Here is a 19,939-nt window from a genome sequence, read left to right on the forward strand (position 1 = left end):
CTGTTTGGCTTTGCCTCTTTCAACTTAACCTTCACTGGGCATTTTTTCTGATAGACATTGTCGCCATGGCAGATTACTGTGAAGAAGAAGGTTATGAATATTATGAGGAGGAGGAATCCTCTACTTCTTTTGATGAATTCATGGGCCAGGCGCTTTCTCAAGCAATCGCGCCTCTGAAAAAACATCTGTCAGACTATGCTGCGCAGCATGGCTGGGTCCCTCCTGCCTCAGGGCGTTCCAAAAAATCGCCCAAATCTTCACATTCCAGTCATTTTCAAAAACTTGCGAAAACCCTTTCTGCTCCTTCTTCAAAGAAGCGCAAGGAGTCCTTTCGTCCTGACCCTCCGTCTGACTCGGATGATGATACTTCCTCATCTTCTTCCTCCGAGACTACAAAGCCTCCTCCTTCCAAAAAATCACGTAAGGAGCATTTTGTTGACGCGCCTTCTTCCCCGCAATTGTTAAATTTCAATCCCGCTGATATTATCCATCCCAATTCTTCTTCTTGGATGCCTGCTCCAGAGGTGGCTGATTACATTCAGTCCCACATCCGTCATTCCTATGACAAGGATGTGAGAGCGCGTTTGCGTTCTGAGTGCCCACGTCCTGATTTACCAAACAAGTTGTCCGCTACTCCTGATGTGGATCCTACAATGGTAACGTACATGAAGAAATATTCTAAAGACCCTACCAAAGGCCTCGATAGATCGTGGCGTTTGTGTCAAGACAAACTTTTGGATCTCTTGGGCCCTCTTACAAAAAATTTTGAACTTGGCCTTCCAAGCCAAAGAAACTGGTTCCATTATTGATCCCGATGCTCTGGTTGGTTGGTCTCAGCGGGCAATCTGTATGCTTGGCAACGCAAATTGTGCCTTGTCCTCTGAGCGCCGGCGCTCTATCCTCATGAAACTAGACCCAAGGCTTACGGATTTGGCCTCTTCGGAGTCGGGCCCTATGGCCCAAGGTTTACTTTTTGGTACCCCCTTCCTAAAGGAGTTGTCAAACTTTGTTTCCACCTTTAGTGGCCTTGACAAAGCCCAGTCTAATTTAAAAAGGGCTTTCCGGCCGGTTTTCGGCAGGGCCGGACGAAGGGGGCGTTCGTTCGGCCGTGGTTCCGACAATGCTCCCCAGCGAGGGAACAAGTCCCAACGTGGTCAACAGCAATATTCTGCAAACAAGTCTTCCTTCTACCCCTCTAAGAGGAATAGAGGTCAACCAGGCAAAGGTGGATACTCAGGAGGTTATGGAGGACGTCAAGACTCTTCCCCATCAGGTGAGCTTGATTTCAGCATCAAATGTAATTTTGGGGGGCAGGATTCAGTTTTTTCTCGACAATTGGCGTTTGATCTCAAACGATGCCTGGATTCTGGAGACGGTGAAAGGGTACAAAATAGAATTTTACTCTCGCCCTCACCAAGATCTTCGGCCTCGCCCTCTTGTTTTTTCCCAACAAGATCAGAACTTCATCTCCGCGGAAGTCTCCTCTCTTTTAACAAAGGGAGCCATCACTCTTACCTCTCCTCATCCCCAAGGCTTCGTCAGCACAGTTTTTCTCGTGGAGAAAAAAGGGGGAGGATCTCGTTTGGTCCTCAATTTAAAGGACTTCAACGGCAATGTCGTTTATCGCCATTTCAAGATGGAGGGCATCCATCTTCTGCGAGATCTTCTTCAAGAAGGAGATTGGATGGTACGTCTCGACCTAAAAGATGCTTATCTTTCAATTCCGATTTACGCTCCGCATCGCAGATTCCTTCAGTTCCAATGGATGGGCAGGTGGTACGAGTACAAGGTACTTCCTTTCGGCCTGTCCTCCGCACCGTGGTGTTTCACAAAGCTCCTTCGTCCAGTGATGGAGTCGTTGCGGTCACGCGGAGTGCGTCTTATTGTCTATCTAGACGACATTCTCCTTTTGGCTCAATGTCCTGTTCTTCTGCAGTCTCACTTGCACTGGACCATAGACCTTCTGCAATCCTTGGGTTTTCTTATCAATCCCCTGAAGTCCGACTTTTCTCCATCCCAATCTATGTCTTTCCTGGGTTTTCAGATAGACTCGGTCTCTTGTCAGCTTCTTCTGCCAGGTCAGAAGATAAGGTCCATCAAGAGGGACTTGAGATCGTTTCTTGCTCAACAGACGGTCTCGCTCAGGTCATTAGCCAGGATTGTAGGTCTCTTATCGTCTTCAATCCAAGCGATCTTTCCAGGACCTCTACATTATCGGGCTCTTCAGCGCCTCAAAATCCGTCATTTGCAGAAGGGTCTTCGTTATTCAGATCACATCCTCCTCTCGGAGGACGCCAAAACGGAAATGAGGTGGTGGTTGGACCACATGGATTCCTGGAACGGCCGGGCTCTGTTTGGGAGGACTCCCGATGTTGTGATAGAGTCCGATGCCAGCCTTTGGGGCTGGGGAGCCCGTTGCGGATCAGTATCAACCGGGGGTCGTTGGTCTCCGGAGGAATTGACCCTTCACATCAATTGCCTAGAGCTGCTAGCGGGCTCCTTTGCGATTTGGTGCCTCTCCCCTCAGAAGACGAATTGTTGCATTCTTCTCCGAATGGACAATGTTTCGGCGGTTCGTTATGTGAACAAACTGGGGGGTACCAGATCCAAGCTTCTCTCGGAGATTGCAAAGGATTTTTGGCACCTTTGTCTCGAGCGCAAGATCACGATTATTGCAGAATACCTTCCGGGTTCTCGCAATCTGATCGCGGACTGGAACTCTCGTCACCTGAGAGATTTCAGCGATTGGAGACTCCACCCTCGTGTGTTCCGCAAGCTGTCCCGCTTTTGGGGGCCTTGTCATCTGGATCTTTTTGCCTCCCGCCTCAACACCCAGCTTCCCCGATTCTACAGCTGGCGTCCGGATCCGGAGGCGTTTGCCACGGACGCATTTCTCCAGAAGTGGCCTCGCCAACTGTGTTATGCATTCCCGCCATTCCTCATGATTCCCCGGGTGCTGGCCCGAGCACGTCTATTCTTATCGGAATTGATTCTAATCTCCCCTCTTTGGAGGGCTCAAGCATGGTTTCCAGTTCTTCTGGAGATGAGCTGCTCAACGCCGCTTCTTCTTCCTCACATGTGGAACCTCCTGTTGGATCCGCTTTGCGAACCTCACCCACTGGTGCTCTCCGGTCAACTCCTTCTGGTAGCATGGAGAATTTCGGGGGACGCTGGCAAATCCAGGGCTTATCGAGCGACGCTACCAGATTTATCAATGAGGCTTGGGCACCCAACACACACAAGCGTTATGCATCATGTTGGAAACGCTGGTGTGATTGGTGCTCACAGCGGTCAGTGGATCCCGTTTCAGCGGATATTTCTTTAGTTCTTAATTTTCTGGCGTCCTTGGCATCCTCTGGGCTAGCCTTCAGAACGGTTAATAACTTCCGTTCGGCACTTTCTGCAGGCCATGTGCCTTTTGATGGTAAACCAGTGGGGGAACATCCCCTGATCTCTAAGTTGTTAAGGGGCATCCGGATGGAAAAACCTCCTTGTCCCAAATATGTAGCCCTTTGGGATGTCTCGGTTGTTTTGCGTTTTCTGTCAGCCTGGCCTTCCAACATTCTTTTGACACGCAAACAACTGTCAGCCAAGCTCACTATGCTTTTGTGCTTGGTCTCTTGCAAACGAGTTTCTGATGTGCGGGCCTTAGATCTCGCTGGTCGTTCTTTTTCTCCTGAAGGTGTTACCTTTGTTATTTCAAGAAGGACTAAGTGTAATACGCCTTCTGTGTCTTACCCTTCTTTTCCCCACAATCCTCAATTATGTGTGGTTCAGTGTATTAAAGATTATGAGGTAAGTACAGCACCTTTTCGGCATGATTTACATGGCCAATTGCTTATTGCATTGCAGAAACCTTACAAACCGGTGACTCCGGCTACCTTGGCACGTTGGCTACGGTGGCTCATGCATGAAGCGGGCATTGACATTTCTCTGTTTGGTGCTCATTCTGCTAGAGGAGCCATGGCTTCTAAAGCTTTCTCCATGGGTGCCAGCCTTCAAGACATCATGAAGGCTGCAGATTGGTCTTCTGAAACTGTGTTTAAGACTTTTTACTTTAAGCCTATTCTTGATGTGGCATCTGTTGTGGTGGCGAAGCTTTAAACAAGCATAATCGGAGCCTCCGTCCTGACATAGAATGGAAAATTTGCTAACATTCGTGCCAAGAATTTTCAATTCTATTAAGGACAGGAGGCGAGGATTATCCCACCCTTATTTCATGATTGTCTTTATAAATGCATCTGACTTTTTTGATAATGTATAACTCTGGTTCTTCCTTATGAAATGTTTCCCTCCCTGTAATGGTTACTATGTTCAACTTTTGGGGAACAGTTTTTACGGCTTCTGTCTCTTTCCCTCAGGCTCCGACCTTAAATGAGGTGTGCCGGGATTTTCTTCTCCTAATTGGTCTCCTGCTGTTCCTCTGGTTCTTTGAAGTTCCTTCTCCACGTCAGCCGGACGATGACCTCTCCGGGGGACTCCTTTGATGGACTGTTACCTTGATGTTGATTTTTCTTATTATTGACTATGGACAAAGAAAGAGGAAGTGTTCACCTCTATGACCCTATTTATACCTTCTCATACTCTATGGTTACCTGGTGTTCTGGGTAGTGTTGTTGTTTTTCTTTACTGCATTTTGATTGGCTGCTGTGTTTTTCAGTAAAGAAATTGAGTAAGCATAATCCTCGCCTCCTGTCCTTAATAGAATTGAAAATTCTTGGCACGAATGTTAGCAAATTTTCCAGTATAGCCCAATGACAGAATGTCCCAGAGTGTTCTAAAGAACAACTAGAGCGCTAACAGTCCTACTTATTACAAAGGTATGGCACACCTGAAGCCATCTTGATTGGAATAAAGTGGTAACTCTTAAAACATTTAATTTAAAAAGAAACAACATGAGGGGGTATATTTTGCCATAGAAAGTATGATTAGTGCTGCAGAATGAAAAATTAGGGCACATTTTGAGTGACTTCTCAAATCCTTTTCTATTTCATTAAAATATTCTGACATGCAGTCTCCCAAAATGGCCACCAGAGACAAAAGAGCCCAAATGTAGCCCAAATATCACCCAGATGTAGCCCAAGTATAGCCCAATGACAGAATGTCCCAGAGTGTTCTAAAGAACAACTAGAGCGCTAACAGTCCTACTTATTACAAAGGTATAGCACACCTGGAGCCATCGTGATGGGAATAAAGTGGTAACTCTTAAAACATTTAATTTAAAAAGGAACAAAATGAGGGGGTATATTATGCAATATAAGGTATTATTAGTGCTGCAGAAAGAAAAATTAGGGCACATTTTGAGTGACTTTTCAAATCCTCTTCTATTTCATTAAAAAATTCTGACATGCAGTCTCCCAAAATGGCCACCAGAGACAAAAGAGCCCAAATGTAGCCCAAATATCACCCAGATGTAGCCCAAGTATAGCCCAATGACAGAATGTCCCAGAGTGTTCTAAAGAACAACTAGAGCGCTAACAGTCCTACTTATTACAAAGGTATGGCACACCTGAAGCCATCTTGATTGGAATAAAGTGGTAACTCTTAAATTTAAAAAGGAACAACATGAGGGGGTTAATTTTGCCATAGAAAGTATGATTAGTGCTTCAGAAAAAAAAATTAGGGATCATTTTGAGTGACTTCTCAAATCCTCTTCTATTTCATTAGAAAAATTCTGACATGCAGACTGAAACATGCACTTTGAATACCACCAGCAGACGTCCCTGGTGAGCAGTAGCTTTACTACAGTGATATAATGTGCAACTAGAGTGCTAACATTCAGAATTTATGGCAAATGTGTGACACATCCGAATGCCTTCTTGATGGAACCAAAGTAAACAAGCATTGAAAATGCAATAGATCTCGCCCTTGTTTAAGTTAAAGCCATTCTGTTTGTAATGAGGTGGCTTTTTAGCTTTGCTTTTATTAGTGTTTTTTCAACTTTCATGTAAATAACATGCATCTGTATGCATATAAGTATATGTATGCATGCATTTATGTTTGTATTTATATAGATATACAGATGATATATGTTTATATATGTATGTATATATATATATTCACTGAAAAAACCATAGGCTATAAACCATATATAGTTAGGAATTAGCATTTACAAAACCTTGAAAATTCACTGAAAAAACCATAGGTTATAGACCATATATAGTTAGGAATTAGCATTTACAAAACCTTGAAAATTCACTGAAAAAACCATAGGTTATAGACCATATATAGTTAGGAATTTGCATTTACAAAACCTTATTTTACTCACACAAAACCATTGAAATTCCATATATAGTTAGTTGCACTAACTATATATCGCGCACCCGCAATCCACTGCTGATGATGTCACATATTACATCATTCATGACATGGTCAGTGACATCACTGATGACATCACTGATGACATCTCAAATGACATCACTGATGACATCACTGATGACAACATCCAGTGACTGTATGTTTCTGTAAAGTTAAAATATGTCTTACATATTGAAGAATGAGTGGATGTATAAGTGTCTGGATGAAGGATTTAGTAGGTGCATGACTGACTGTATGATTGAGTGATTAAATGTGTCTCACTGAGTGCATGGGTTAGTGACTAAACTGTCTTAATTTGTGCATCATTATGTCTGTTGTTCTGTAAACTGTTGCATGTGTTGATAAGTAGCTATATGAGTAACTATATGGGTTATTGATTGGTTGCCCAAGTATTTGTATGGGAGACTGAGTGTGTGTGTGGGTGGCTGGGAGGTGTATGACTCTGTGCATAGATGTGTGAGCAGTTGATTCACTAGATGTATGGTTTCAAAAGTGCATGTGGAAACAGCTGTATGGGCGGTTGACTGTGTGCATGAGTGTATTGGTGAGTGAATGGATATCTCAATGCTACATGTCAACGTAAGTACATATGTAAAACACAGTACATGTGAGAGTTGACATATATAAATAACTGTGCATAAGAGCCAGTGAATGTGTGAGTGGCTGTATGGATCATTGTGAACTTGTATCAGGGATTGTATAAGAGAGTAAATATGTGTTAGTATATGTTTGAATAAGTAAAGTTTGTATAACTGTATAGTTGAGGAAATGGAGGTGTGATTGATTCTTTGCATGACTGACTAGGTGTGTGAGTAACTCCATGGATGAGTGACAGTCTGTGAGTGTCTGTTTACACTGATTGTATCTAAGGTTACATTAGAGTCTGAAGAGGTTCATCGTATTATCACATGAATGATATCATCAGTGATGTGATCAGTAATGTCAAATGAGATGTCATCAGTGATGTCATTTGAGATGTCATCAGTGATGTCATTTGAGATGTCATCAGTGATGTCATCAGTGATGTCACTGACCATGTCATGAATGATGTAATATGTGACATCATCAGCAGTGGATTGCGGGTGCGCGATATATAGTTAGTGCAACTAACTATATATGGAATTTCAATGGTTTTGTGTGAGTAAAATAAGGTTTTGTAAATGCAAATTCCTAACTATATATGGTCTATAACCTATGGTTTTTTCAGTGAATATATATATATATATATATATATATATATATTCCATATATAGTTAGTTGCACTAACTATATATCGCGCACCCGCAATCCACTGCTGATTATGTCACATATTACATCATTCATGACATGGTCAGTGACATCACTGATGACATCACTGATGACATCTCAAATGCCATCACTGATGACATCTCAAATGACATCACTGATGACATCACTGATGACATCTCATTTGACATTACTGATCACATCACTGATGATATCATTCATGTGATAATACGATGAACCTCTTCAGACTCTAATATAACCTTAGATACAATCAGTGTAAACAGACACTCACAGACTGTCACTCATCCATGGAGTTACTCACACACCTAGTCAGTCATGCAAAGAATCAATCACACCTCCATTTCCTCAACTATACAGTTATACAAACTTTACTTATTCAAACATATACTAACACATATTTACTCTCTTATACAATCCCTGATACAAGTTCACAATGATCCATACAGCCACTCACACATTCACTGGCTCTTATGCACAGTTATTTATATATGTCAACTCTCACATGTACTGTGTTTTACATATGTACTTACTTTGACATGTAGCACTGAGATATCCATTCACTCACCAATACACTCATGCACACAGTCAACCGCCCATACAGCTGTTTCCACATGCACTTTTGAAACCATACATCTAGTGAATCAACTGCTCACACATCTATGCACAGAGTCATACACCTCCCAGCCACCCACACACACACTCAGTCTCCCATACAAATACTTGGGCAACCAATCAATAACCCATATAGTTACTCATATAGCTACTTATCAACACATGCAACAGTTTACAGAACAACAGACATAATGATGCACAAATTAAGACAGTTTAGTCACTAACCCATGCACTCAGTGAGACACATTTAATCACTCACTCATACAGTCAGTCATGCACCTACTAAATCCTTCATCCAGACACTTATATATCCACTCATTCTTCAATATGTAAGACATATTTTAACTTTACAGAAACATACAGTCACTGGATGTTGTCATCAGTGATGTCATCAGTGATGTCATTTGAGATGTCATCAGTGATGTCATCAGTGATGTCACTGACCATGTCATGAATGATGTAATATCTGACATCATCAGCAGTGGATTGCGGGTGCGCGATATATAGTTAGTGCAACTAACTATATATGGAATTTCAATGGTTTTGTGTGAGTAAAATAAGGTTTTGTAAATGCGAATTCCTAACTATATATGGTCTATAACCTATGTTTTTTTCAGTGAATTTTCAAGGTTTTGTAAATGCTACTTCCTAACTATATATGGTCTATAACCTATGGTTTTTTCAGTGAATTTTCAAGGTTTTGTAAATGCTAATTCCTAACTATATATGGTCTATAACCTATGGTTTTTTCAGTGAATATATATATATACATACATATATAAACATATATCATCTGTATATCTATATAAATACAAACATAAATGCATGCATACATATACTTATATGCATACAGATGCATGTTATTTACATGAAAGTTGAAAAAACACTAATAAAAGCAAAGCTAAAAAGCCACCTCATTACAAACAGAATGGCTTTAACTTAAACGAGGGCGAGATCTATTGCATTTTCAATGCTTGTTTACTTTGGTTCCATCAAGAAGGCATTCAGATGTGTCACACATTTGCCATAAATTCTGAATGTTAGCACTCTAGTTGCACATTAGATCACTGTAGTAAAGCTACTGCTCACCAGGGACGTCTGCTGCTGGTATTCAAAGTGCATGTTTCAGTCTGCATGTCAGAATTTTTTTAATGAAATAGAAGAGGATTTGAGAAGTCACTCAAAATGATCCCTAATTTTTCTTTCTGAAGCACTAATCATACTTTCTATGGCAAAATTAACCCCCTCATGTTGTTCCTTTTTAAATTGAGTGTTTTCAGACTTACCACTTCATTCCAATCAAGATGGCTTCTGGTGTGCCATACTTTTGTCATAAGTAAGACTGTTAGCGCTCTAGTTGTTCTTTAGAACACTCTGGGACATTCTGTCATTGGGCTATACTTGGGGTACATCTGGGTGATATTTGGGCTACATTTAGGCTCTTTTGTCTCTGGTGGCCATCTTGGGAGACTGTATGTCAGAAGTTTTTTAATGAAATTGAAGAGGGTTTGAGAAGTCACTCAAAATGTGCCCTAATTTTTCTTTCTGCAGCACTAATCATAATTCATATGGCAAAATATACCCCCTCATTTTGTTCCTTTTTAAATTAAATGTTTTAAGAGTTACCACTTTATTCCAATCAAGATGGCTTCAGGTGTGCCATACCTTTGTAATAAGTAGGACTGTTAGCGCTCTAGTTGTTCTTTAGAACACTCTGGGACATTCTGTCATTGGGCTATACTTGGGCTACATCTGGGTGATATTTGGGCTACATTTGGGCTCTTTTGTCTCTGGTGGCCATTTTGGGAGACTGCATGTCAGAATGTTTTAATGAAATAGAAAAGGATTTGAGAAGTCACTCAAAATGTGCCCTAATTTTTCATTCTGCAGCACTAATCACACTTTCTATGGCAAAATATACCCCCTCATGTTGTTTCTTTTTAAATTAAATGTTTTAAGAGTTACCACTTTATTCCAATCAAGATGGCTTCAGGTGTGCCATACCTTTGTAATAAGTAGGACTGTTAGCGCTCTAGGTGTTCTTTAGAACACTCTAGGAGGCTGCAGTAGAACACAAAGGAATCAACTGACAGTCTCTGTCCTTGTTGGATGTACATGTTTTACTGAGAATGTCAGACTTCATATTCACATGACTGAGAAAGATAATGTGAATTTACAGAAAATATGCTTTCAGTTTAGCTTATAGATCCCCTTCCAAACCACTGTGGGAAAATCATGAGATATTAGTTTTCTTTCAAACAATATTCATGATATCACAGCAGAAGGTTTTTTCACATGGTAAAATCACCTTAGAACCCACCACAATTCCTAAAACGAGTATGGTACCATCAACAAATGATTTATAATGTAACTAAAGTCCTAAAACCCTCTATTAACTACAATGCTTTTTAATGAGGTGCTATCATGTATATTGGTCCCAAGATGGCTGCCAACACTTCTTGGATGAAGTGCTGACAGCCAATCAGATCAGATGTGTGGTTAGGCTCCGCCCAGATATATATCTTTTTTTGAACCTAAATTACTCAAAATCCACTGGAGCACATATATTGAGACCTAGCAAAGGCACATCGGGCTAACAGTCCCTACAATTTTGTCAAGTTTCGTGCAAATCCATTCAGCCGTTCGAGCTAAAAGTGAGGCCAATCGCCCTATGGAAATTAACATGGGAAAAACGCGTTTTGGGACCCCCCTTTTTTCTCGGCCCCCCCTTGATGAAACCCCCCCAAATTGCCAGGGGCTGCTCAGGAACAAAATGTTCCATTTTCCTGAAAATTTCAGCCAATTCCGTCCACAAACGCCAAAGTTATTAGACATAGAATTTTCAAAAATCCCATAGAGAAAAAATCCTAACTATATATACCTACTGGCGACCGCCAGTAGGTAATATATATACACACATATATATATATATATATATATATATATATATATTTTAAAATATATATATATATTTTTTAAAGTTACATTAAATATTTATTAATTTTAAGTTTAAGTATTTTAAGTATGTTTAAATTAATTATATTTATTATTATTTTAGTTTTAAATTACTTTTAAGATATTTTAAAAAATCGATATTTTGACTGTCTATATTTTTTCCTATCGATATTTTGGAGTCGATATTTTTGTACTTACCTGTTTGTAGATAGGAAGTCGATATTCTGCCATTCTATATTTTCACCTCGATATTTTGGCAAGTCGATATTTTGACTGTCGATATTCTGTCAGTGATCCGTTGTGCTTAGGCTCAGAGGTGAAGGGGACAAGCCGGATGCTTATCCTGTAAGGAAAGAGGAGATCCATTTGAGGGCGTTTTTCTGTATGCCAATGTTGTAGAGTCTGCCTATGAGGGTGTTGTGGGAGGCGATGTCAAATGCAGCAGAGAGGTCAAGGTGGATCAGGGCCACAGTTTCTCCGCAGTCGAGGAGCGTTCTAATGCCATCTGTGGCAGTGATTAGCATGGTCTCAGTGCTGTGGTTGACATGGAAACCAGATAGTGAGGTACTGAGTAGGATGTTTTGTTCAAGGTATTTGGTGAGTTATTGGTTGATGGTTTTCTCAAGTACTTTTGCCAGGTAGTGGAACAGGGAGATCAGTAAGTAATTATTTAGATCGTTTGGGTCGTGGGAGGGTTTCTTTAGGAGGGCTAGACACTTTACAGGAAGTCGTTTCTAGGTTAGTGAATACCTGGTAAGCCATTATCTAGTAGTCACTGCATCCCCTGAGGACACAACTGGATATAAAAAAGGCATCCTTCAAATATTGCACCCATGTCTGCTGGACCCAGGAATGTTGTTGAAGTACAGTTTGGTCACACAGCAAGGAAGTTACCACCAATTCAAGGGGACCACTGGTTTTGCTGTAACTGGTAGAAACTGGTTTTTGGCAGGACTTCACCTGGACTTTGAGGGACATTAACCCCTGTGACCAAAGTTACCCCACTGTGTTCATGAACCTCTGGGTAACCCCAGGAAGACAACACTCACCAGCTCTCGTCAACATCTTCAGCATGAGATATCACCTGCATCAGGACCACTCAATTAAAGTCTATTGCTATTTACCCACAGAAACCTGGAACTGGACTGGAGACTGCTTTGAGTGGATGATAATAGGTTCATCTGTACCTTGTTGGTAACTGTGATTAACTCCATGCCAGAGTTGATTGCTTAAAGAGTGCTGAATCAGTTGTTTACAACTTTCTAAAAGTTTGGAAAGTTTACAGCTATCGAGGTCCATTACAATGACATTTTGCGCTCAGTGAAAACCTTTAAAAATTCCTATATCAAGAACCCTCCAGTGGATTTTGTTTCATTGAAGTGTCTATTTAAAGATAAAAATTCAACCTATTTTTATAAATTTGTGTCTGATTTTTTATTGCGTTGTGTTTTTTCTCATTCAACTGTTTTGTTACTTCTCAATGCTTTACACTTGTTTCATTGATGACGGCTGACTGCACAGAGCCACAGCTACCCAGGGTGATCTAATATTTTTCAAACAAATCTGACTGGACCCAGTATGGGTTTGTGAGTGAATAACAGTGTGAGATCGCCCAACCACACCACATAATAAACCAGTTTTTACACATCAGGGTTAGCCGCCCCTAAAATACCATAATATTCAGTAAGGAGTAGGTAAATGACCTAGAAAGGTATCCAGAATTTTGTTCATTAAAACATTTGAGTACAGCACTTTTAATTTTTTTAATCCATTAATAGCCCTGTAAACCAGACAGACTTGTGACAGAGTGAGTATGAGAGGTATTGAGATGTGAGAGATTGTAACGAGATGTGAATTGGAGTGAGAGTGCAATACAATGACTTTCTATGCTTACAACAGTCTAACATAAGTCCATTGGACACACTGCCAATGGTAAGGCACTGCATGCCTTGCATTATTTCTTTAACCCTTTCGCTGCGGCGGCTATTCCGCTGCAGCGCTAAGTGGGCGGGGCGGCAGCTCGGCGGGCGCATTCTGGTGACAGAACCGCTCCGTCACAAGCCGCGGTTGAGCTGTGCTGGTGACGGAGCGGTTCCGTCATGACCCGCCCCGCTCAATAAAACTGCCGCGCAGGCGCGAAATCAGAACGGCTCCGTCATCAGCACAGCCCAACTGTAGCTGATGACGGAGCGGTTCCGTCATCAGCCGGGGAGGGGTTAAACTAAATATGTGTTTTTTACTGCAAAAGGAATGTTTTGTAAACACTGGAAGAAACACAGTTCTTGTCTTTAATGGGGGTTAGGCAACTAAATAAACACTGATTCACTGAAACGGTTACAGAGGCTTCCCATGACATTTCATGCTGCCTTTCTTTAAGGGCAGATTCCACGTAAATATTAGACAGTTTTATGGGGATTTGTATAGTAATTTCTCATGGCCTCCTTTCAACTAAACCACCAAAGGAGTGAGCCTTTCAGCCATGGTTTACCCCTGAATACACTGCAGCACTTAAAACCCTTAAGTTAGCCACTAATACGACAACACTGATGATATTAGGGAAGCAAGAAATACTTACAAGCAAGCCATTCTGAAGAGGAAGCAAGCAATTTGAACTAAAGCAATGGAGGATTCGAATAAAGCTACCCATCTGATAGACCAGAGCTTTCCAAACTCTGTGTCCCGACACAGTAGTGTGTCACCTGCAAGTGGTGGGTGTGTCGCAGGATGAGGCACTTAGCACGTAATTGCTAATTAGGAGGCATTCCTTTGAAAGAGTGTCTCGGAGTCAGCCGCAGCAGAGCAGACTCCAAGACACTCTGCTCTAGGGGGGCCGAGAGATTCACAACAAAGCCCCATTAACAAGTAAATGGTCCTTTAAAGACGCCTTTAACTTCTCAAAAACGAGAGATCCTTAATTTTTTTTTATATACCTGTTCCCTCAATGTTTAAATTATAAAGTACTGACATCTGAAAGGAGAGTGCGCAGTAGCCAATCGATGCAAACATGACCCAAAACGAATTTACTGAAAAGCAAATAAATGTGGGCCAATTTAAAAACTGCCTGTCTGTCCTTGGTAAGAGAAATGCATTGCTGGCTCGGCATTTACTCAATTTCCTCAGTCAAATTTCTATGTAAACATTGCTTCTTTCTATAACGTGCGGCGCTTTTAATTCTATGTTCCTCACTGGTCCATTTCATATTTAAACTAGGAAGAATATTTTTTTAAATGTGATCTTTTGTTCCGTTCCTACTTTATAAATATAAAGTAAAGCAGTCTGCAGAGTCGAGGCAGCACTGAGAGCTGTGCTCACAGATTGGTGTCACCCCTCACTGATGGTGTCATCTGGTGTGATCCGCACCCCCCCACCTCCTCCCCCCCCCCGCATCCCCCTAGTGACGCCTAAAAGACCTGCATGCCTGCCCGGGAGGCTGGGGTGAGGTGCCAGAGGGTAACAGGCAGAGGGAGGGAGACAGTGAGAGAGAGGGAAAATAGAGAGAGGGAGACAGAGAAGGGAGGGAGATAGAGGGGCGGATACAGAGGGATTGAGACAGAGGGAAGGATACAGAGGGGGACAGAGAGGGAGACAGAGAGAGGGAGATAGAGGGAGGGAAACAGACAGAGGGAGGGAGATAGAGAGGGAGATAGAGAGAGAGAGAGAGAGGGAAATCGATGGCGAGAGGGAGATGGAGAGAGAGAGGGAAATAGAGAGAGAGAGGGAGATGGAGAGAGAGAGGGAGATGGAGAGAGAGGGAGATAGAGAGAGAGAAAGAGGGAGATAGAGAGAGAGGGAGAGAGATGGAAATGGAAAGAGAGAGGGAGATGGAGAGAGAGAGGGAGATAGAGAGAGAGAAAGAGGGAGATAGAGAGAGAGGGAGAGAGATGGAAAGAGAGGGAGATGAAAGAGAGAGGGAGATGGAAAGAAAGAGGGAGATGGAGAGAGAGAGGGAGATCGATAGAGAGAGGGAGATGGAGATGGAGATGGAGATGGAGATGGAGGGAGATGGAGATGGAGGGAGATAGAGAGGGAGGGAGATATGGGGGAGATAGAGAGAGGGGGGGAGATAGAGAGGGAGGGAGAGAGGGGGGAGATAGAGAGGGAGGGAGATAGAGAGGGAGTTAGAGAGGGAGGGAGACAGAGGGAGTGAGACAGAGGGAGGGAGAGAGAGGTAGAGAAAGGGAGAGAGATAGAGAGGGAGGGAGAGAGAGGGAGGGAGACACAGACAGACAGAGATGCAGACAGAGACGGGGACAGACAGAGATGCAGAGACGGGGACAGACAGAGATGCAGATAGAGGGAGACAGACACAGGCAGAGACAGACACAGGCAGAGACAAACAGACAGGGAGAGAGACAGACAGAGGGAGACAGACAGACAGAGACAGACAGACAGAGGGAGAGAGACAGACAGAGGGAGAGAGACAGACAGAGGGAGAGAGACAGACACAGTCAGCAGACAGACAGACACAGACAGACAGACACAGACAGACAGACAGACAGACAGACAGACAGACACAGACAGACAGACACAGACAGACAAACAGAGACAGACAGACAGAGACAGACAGAGGGAGATAGACAGACAGAGGGAGCGAGACAGACAGAGGGAGAGAGACAGACAGAGGGAGAGAGACAGACACAGACAGCAGACAGACAGACACAGACAGACACAGACAGACAGACACAGACAGGCAGACAGACAGACAGACAGAGACAGACAGACAAACAGACAGAGACAGACAGACAGACAGACAGACAGACAGAGGGAGATAGACAGACAGACAGAGGGAGGGAGATAGACAGACAGACAGAGGGAGACAGAGGGAGAGAGAGGGAAGGAGACAGAGGGAGAGAGAGGGAGGGAGGGAGGGGGACAGACAGAGTGGGAGACAGAGGAAGGGAGGCAGAGGGCAACAGACAGAGGAGACAGAGGGCAACAGACAGAGGGAGGGAGACAGAGGAAGCGAGACAGACAGAGAGAGACAGAGGGAGGTAGACAGACAGAGAAAGACAGACAGAGAAAGACAGAGGGAGAGAGAGGGGGAGGGAGACAGTTATAGAAAGAGAGAGGGCGAGAGAGAGGGAGACAGACAGAGTGAGTGAGAACCCCCCCCCAGCATCACCCTTCGGTAGGTTGGGCTCGCTACGCTAAGTTCGCTCGCTACACTGCCTTACTGTGTCCCAAAATTATGCACCTCCAAAAAGTGTGTCCCCAACATAAAAAGTTTGGAAAGCTGTGTGATAGACACTAGACTTTTTGAGACATAGCAAATTGGCCCTTTATTTCAGACAACCCAGTTGCCAGCATTGAGTGTCACATTTCAGAACAAGAATGGATTGACCTCATATTTAATCCAGATAAGGGGTATTAAGGAAAACAGGTCCAATCCCTATCTTTCTACTGAAAATTGGCCAATAAACTTTGTAGACCTCACGTCTGTCACTAACTCTATCATGAGTGTTGCTAACGGGAAGTCACCGGGCCCAGCTGGGTCCCTATATATTTATTTAAACACCACGTGGAGTTCTGGGCCCCTCCGGCCACAAATGTATTGAGGACAGTAGTGAGGTGCAAAGTCATTGACTCTGCGAGAGAAGCTGTTATAGTGCCTATATACATTTAAGGTGACCGAAATTCACCTGCTTGTTACCACCCAATCTCATTGATTGATACTACAGCAAAGATATTGGGATAGGAAATATTGGGTAAATTAGAGAAATGGGCAGAGGCAAACTCCTTTTTCTCACCGGACCAATATGGTTTCCAACCTAGGTTAGGAACCGTATAGAAAACCCTAAATCTCACACTTGTTAGGGGCAAATGAATTAAAGCCAGGGACTGTGCCTTACCTACGGCTTTCATGGATCTCTCCTGTGCTTTCGACCTAGTAGACAGGGGTAAGTTGTGGCAGCTGATGGCCCGGGCATGTGCTGGTGCTCCTCTCCTAGACCTTGTAAAGCGTTTTCATTGGGACTCCACAACAAAGGTCTGTTATGTGCAGAATGGGGATTGTACTGGTCCGATAAATGTTGGTAGGGGGTCAGGCAGGGCTATATATTAGCCCCCTTTCTCTTTTTATTCTATATCAATTCTTTGGGAATTGTTTTAAGATCATACAGCAGGGACGTCCAATGGTCTTCAAAATCGTTGAAATAGGTTTTTTGATTTTATAACTAATGCTTATGACTAGGTGAGTCAGCAAAAATCTTTCATTATGACCTGTGGCCCGAAAAATACTAAGGGGCCCATTATGATGACGGGCGGACTTAGTCCGCCCGCCATCATATCGGGACCCGGGACCGCCCGCCATAAGGGCGGGGTCCCAATCAGGGCATTAGGATGCGCCCACCACACAGGCGGGCGCATCCTGTATGGTTGCAATTGCGGCGGGCGGAGCAGAAATCTCCGCCCGCTGCTATGTGAAAAGTGCACGTTTTGCTTTTCAAGGTGCAACATGACAGACACCGCGCGGTGCCTGCCATGTTGCACTTTGAAATGCGGGGGGTACCATAGGTACCCCATGTGCAACCCCCCAAGCCAGGGACTCCCAGGGAGTCACTGCATGCCTTTGCCGCCACGGAAATGCATTGGTGAAAGCCTATTGTAATATGGCGGGCGGTGTCTAACAGACACCGCCACCATGTTACTCGTTTTCCGCCCCGGCCGCAAGGCGACCGGGGGCGGAAAACATGCGGGCGGTGTTTCTCACCGCCGCGGTCCACCCCGCCATACTAATATGGCGGGGGGAATTGGGCTGTGGATGTCGGGCGGATTTCCTCCGCCAAGCTGGCGGTGGCTACCGCCAGCCTGGCGGAGGAAATCCGCCCGACATCCTAATGGACCCCTATGTCTAAAAGCTTTTATATAGGGGTATACCCATAGAAAAAGTAGTAGTTTTTAATTATGCCTACCTTATCAACTTACCTACTGTTGATGCGATTGGGAGATTGGTTGAGTAAATAAATAAGAGAGTGCAAAAGGCGGGAGCAACCTGTGACACAATCGATAGATTCGCCAAGTGACTAGGTGATAAACCAATTAAGGAGATTATCCAGCTCTATAAATACAAGTGCCTTTCAGTTGGCACATATAAAGCTGTAATCTGGGGCTATGCAGTCCCCATAAAACTACAAGTAGCCAAAAAGAGATTTTTGTGTAGGCTTTTAGCCATTCCAAAAGCTACATCAAGTTTTATTTCCCATCTTGTCACTGGACATGGGTTTTGTTGAGGACCATGTCAACACGGCCCCTTTATTACTGAGGCTAAAGCTATGGCATACTCCTAGGGTAGAGTTTTTAAGGCTGCCTTAGTTTAGATAACATGTCTGCTATGCCATGGTTGGCTTATGTTATAAATACCTTTTATACTCTGGGACACAACATATTTTCAACTCGCTTGAAACTATTACCTCTAAATCTAAAGAAATAGTCTAACAAAGTTTTGAATCGTATAGAGAGGAACTCAGGCTTGAAAGATCACTTGATATTAGTTGTCATTAGGTACATGTGCATTGTTACACCCACAGGCATGGAACCTTATCAATCCTGGATTGCCAACCCAGAATATAGATTCTATTTGACTAGGCTGAGACTGAACATTATCCACTTTTTAGTGGCCTTTCCCCTAGAGGGCACCTGGTAGGCCTCTCTTCCATGTTATGTTGCCCAAGTGACGCTATCTTTGCCCAATCTACAGTGCACTTTATGCATCTTTGAGCCCTGTACCGTACCTTTACACTGCACTTTTTGTGCCCAATACTGCTGCATAAGCATTTTACTTCCTATAAAGAAGGATGATTACATCTACAAAGTCTAGTTTCACATTTGCACTGCTCTACTCAGCTATATTATTGCTGCAATTAAATTGAGAAAATAATTATGCATTTTAATTGTCTTATGAGATTGCCTTTTATTATGATGCCATTTGTTTTAAAAAATGATGTAAATTACATAAAATTTAATTTTAGTCTGAACTGTTTTTAAAACTGTGCTTTTACGGTCATACCCATTGGACGAATAAAGATAATTTTGGCTCGACTTGACTTGAAACACTGATTTAAAAAAGGTTGGAAAACATTGAGAACGCACTCCCGAAATTTACTGGAAAAAAATACTGAAAAAAGGACAGACTAGTTATTTGGGTAGTGAAAACCTAAAGGTAGTGGAGCTCTGTACATACCCCACCCTTTATAAATGTATATGCTAGACAGTGGTTCACTAAGGACTGGTTTCACAAGATATTACAAAGTTTGAGGCAAAACTAAATTATGAAGTACAACACTAGCCCCGTCAATCAAAGCCAAAATATTTTAATAAATCTTCATAACATCTTTGTAACAAATAAAATATTCATGAATTGGCAAATAAGTGCTCAGTGCCCCCAAGTGATCACACAGTAATGCAAAGGTTGTTATTTGATGAAATGAATAATTGTCGAAACCTTGAGTTGGCTCCAGGCTTTATTCTATTACTCAAACCCCCAGAGCAGCAAAGAAGAGCATACATGACCGCCAGCTGGCAGCTCCTTTCCTCGATCTCCCCCCAAGTGCTCTAGAATTACCCAATTTCAATGAGGCTCGAGCACACGCTTGAGCGCCAACCCAACATCACTCCCCCAAGCGCTCTAGAATCACCCCATTCCAATGAGGCTTGAGCACACGCTTGAGTGCCAACACAACACTTTCCCTTTTCCCCAAAAACAACTAAAAGCATAAAATACAAGAAACAATAATAAAGAAACAAAACTAACAAAATAGTAGAGGAAACATACTAAGTTAGTCCTAAAAGT

Source organism: Lissotriton vulgaris, chromosome 10, assembly GCF_964263255.1.
Source record: "Lissotriton vulgaris chromosome 10, aLisVul1.2, whole genome shotgun sequence".
NCBI classification, from domain to species: domain Eukaryota; kingdom Metazoa; phylum Chordata; class Amphibia; order Caudata; family Salamandridae; genus Lissotriton; species Lissotriton vulgaris.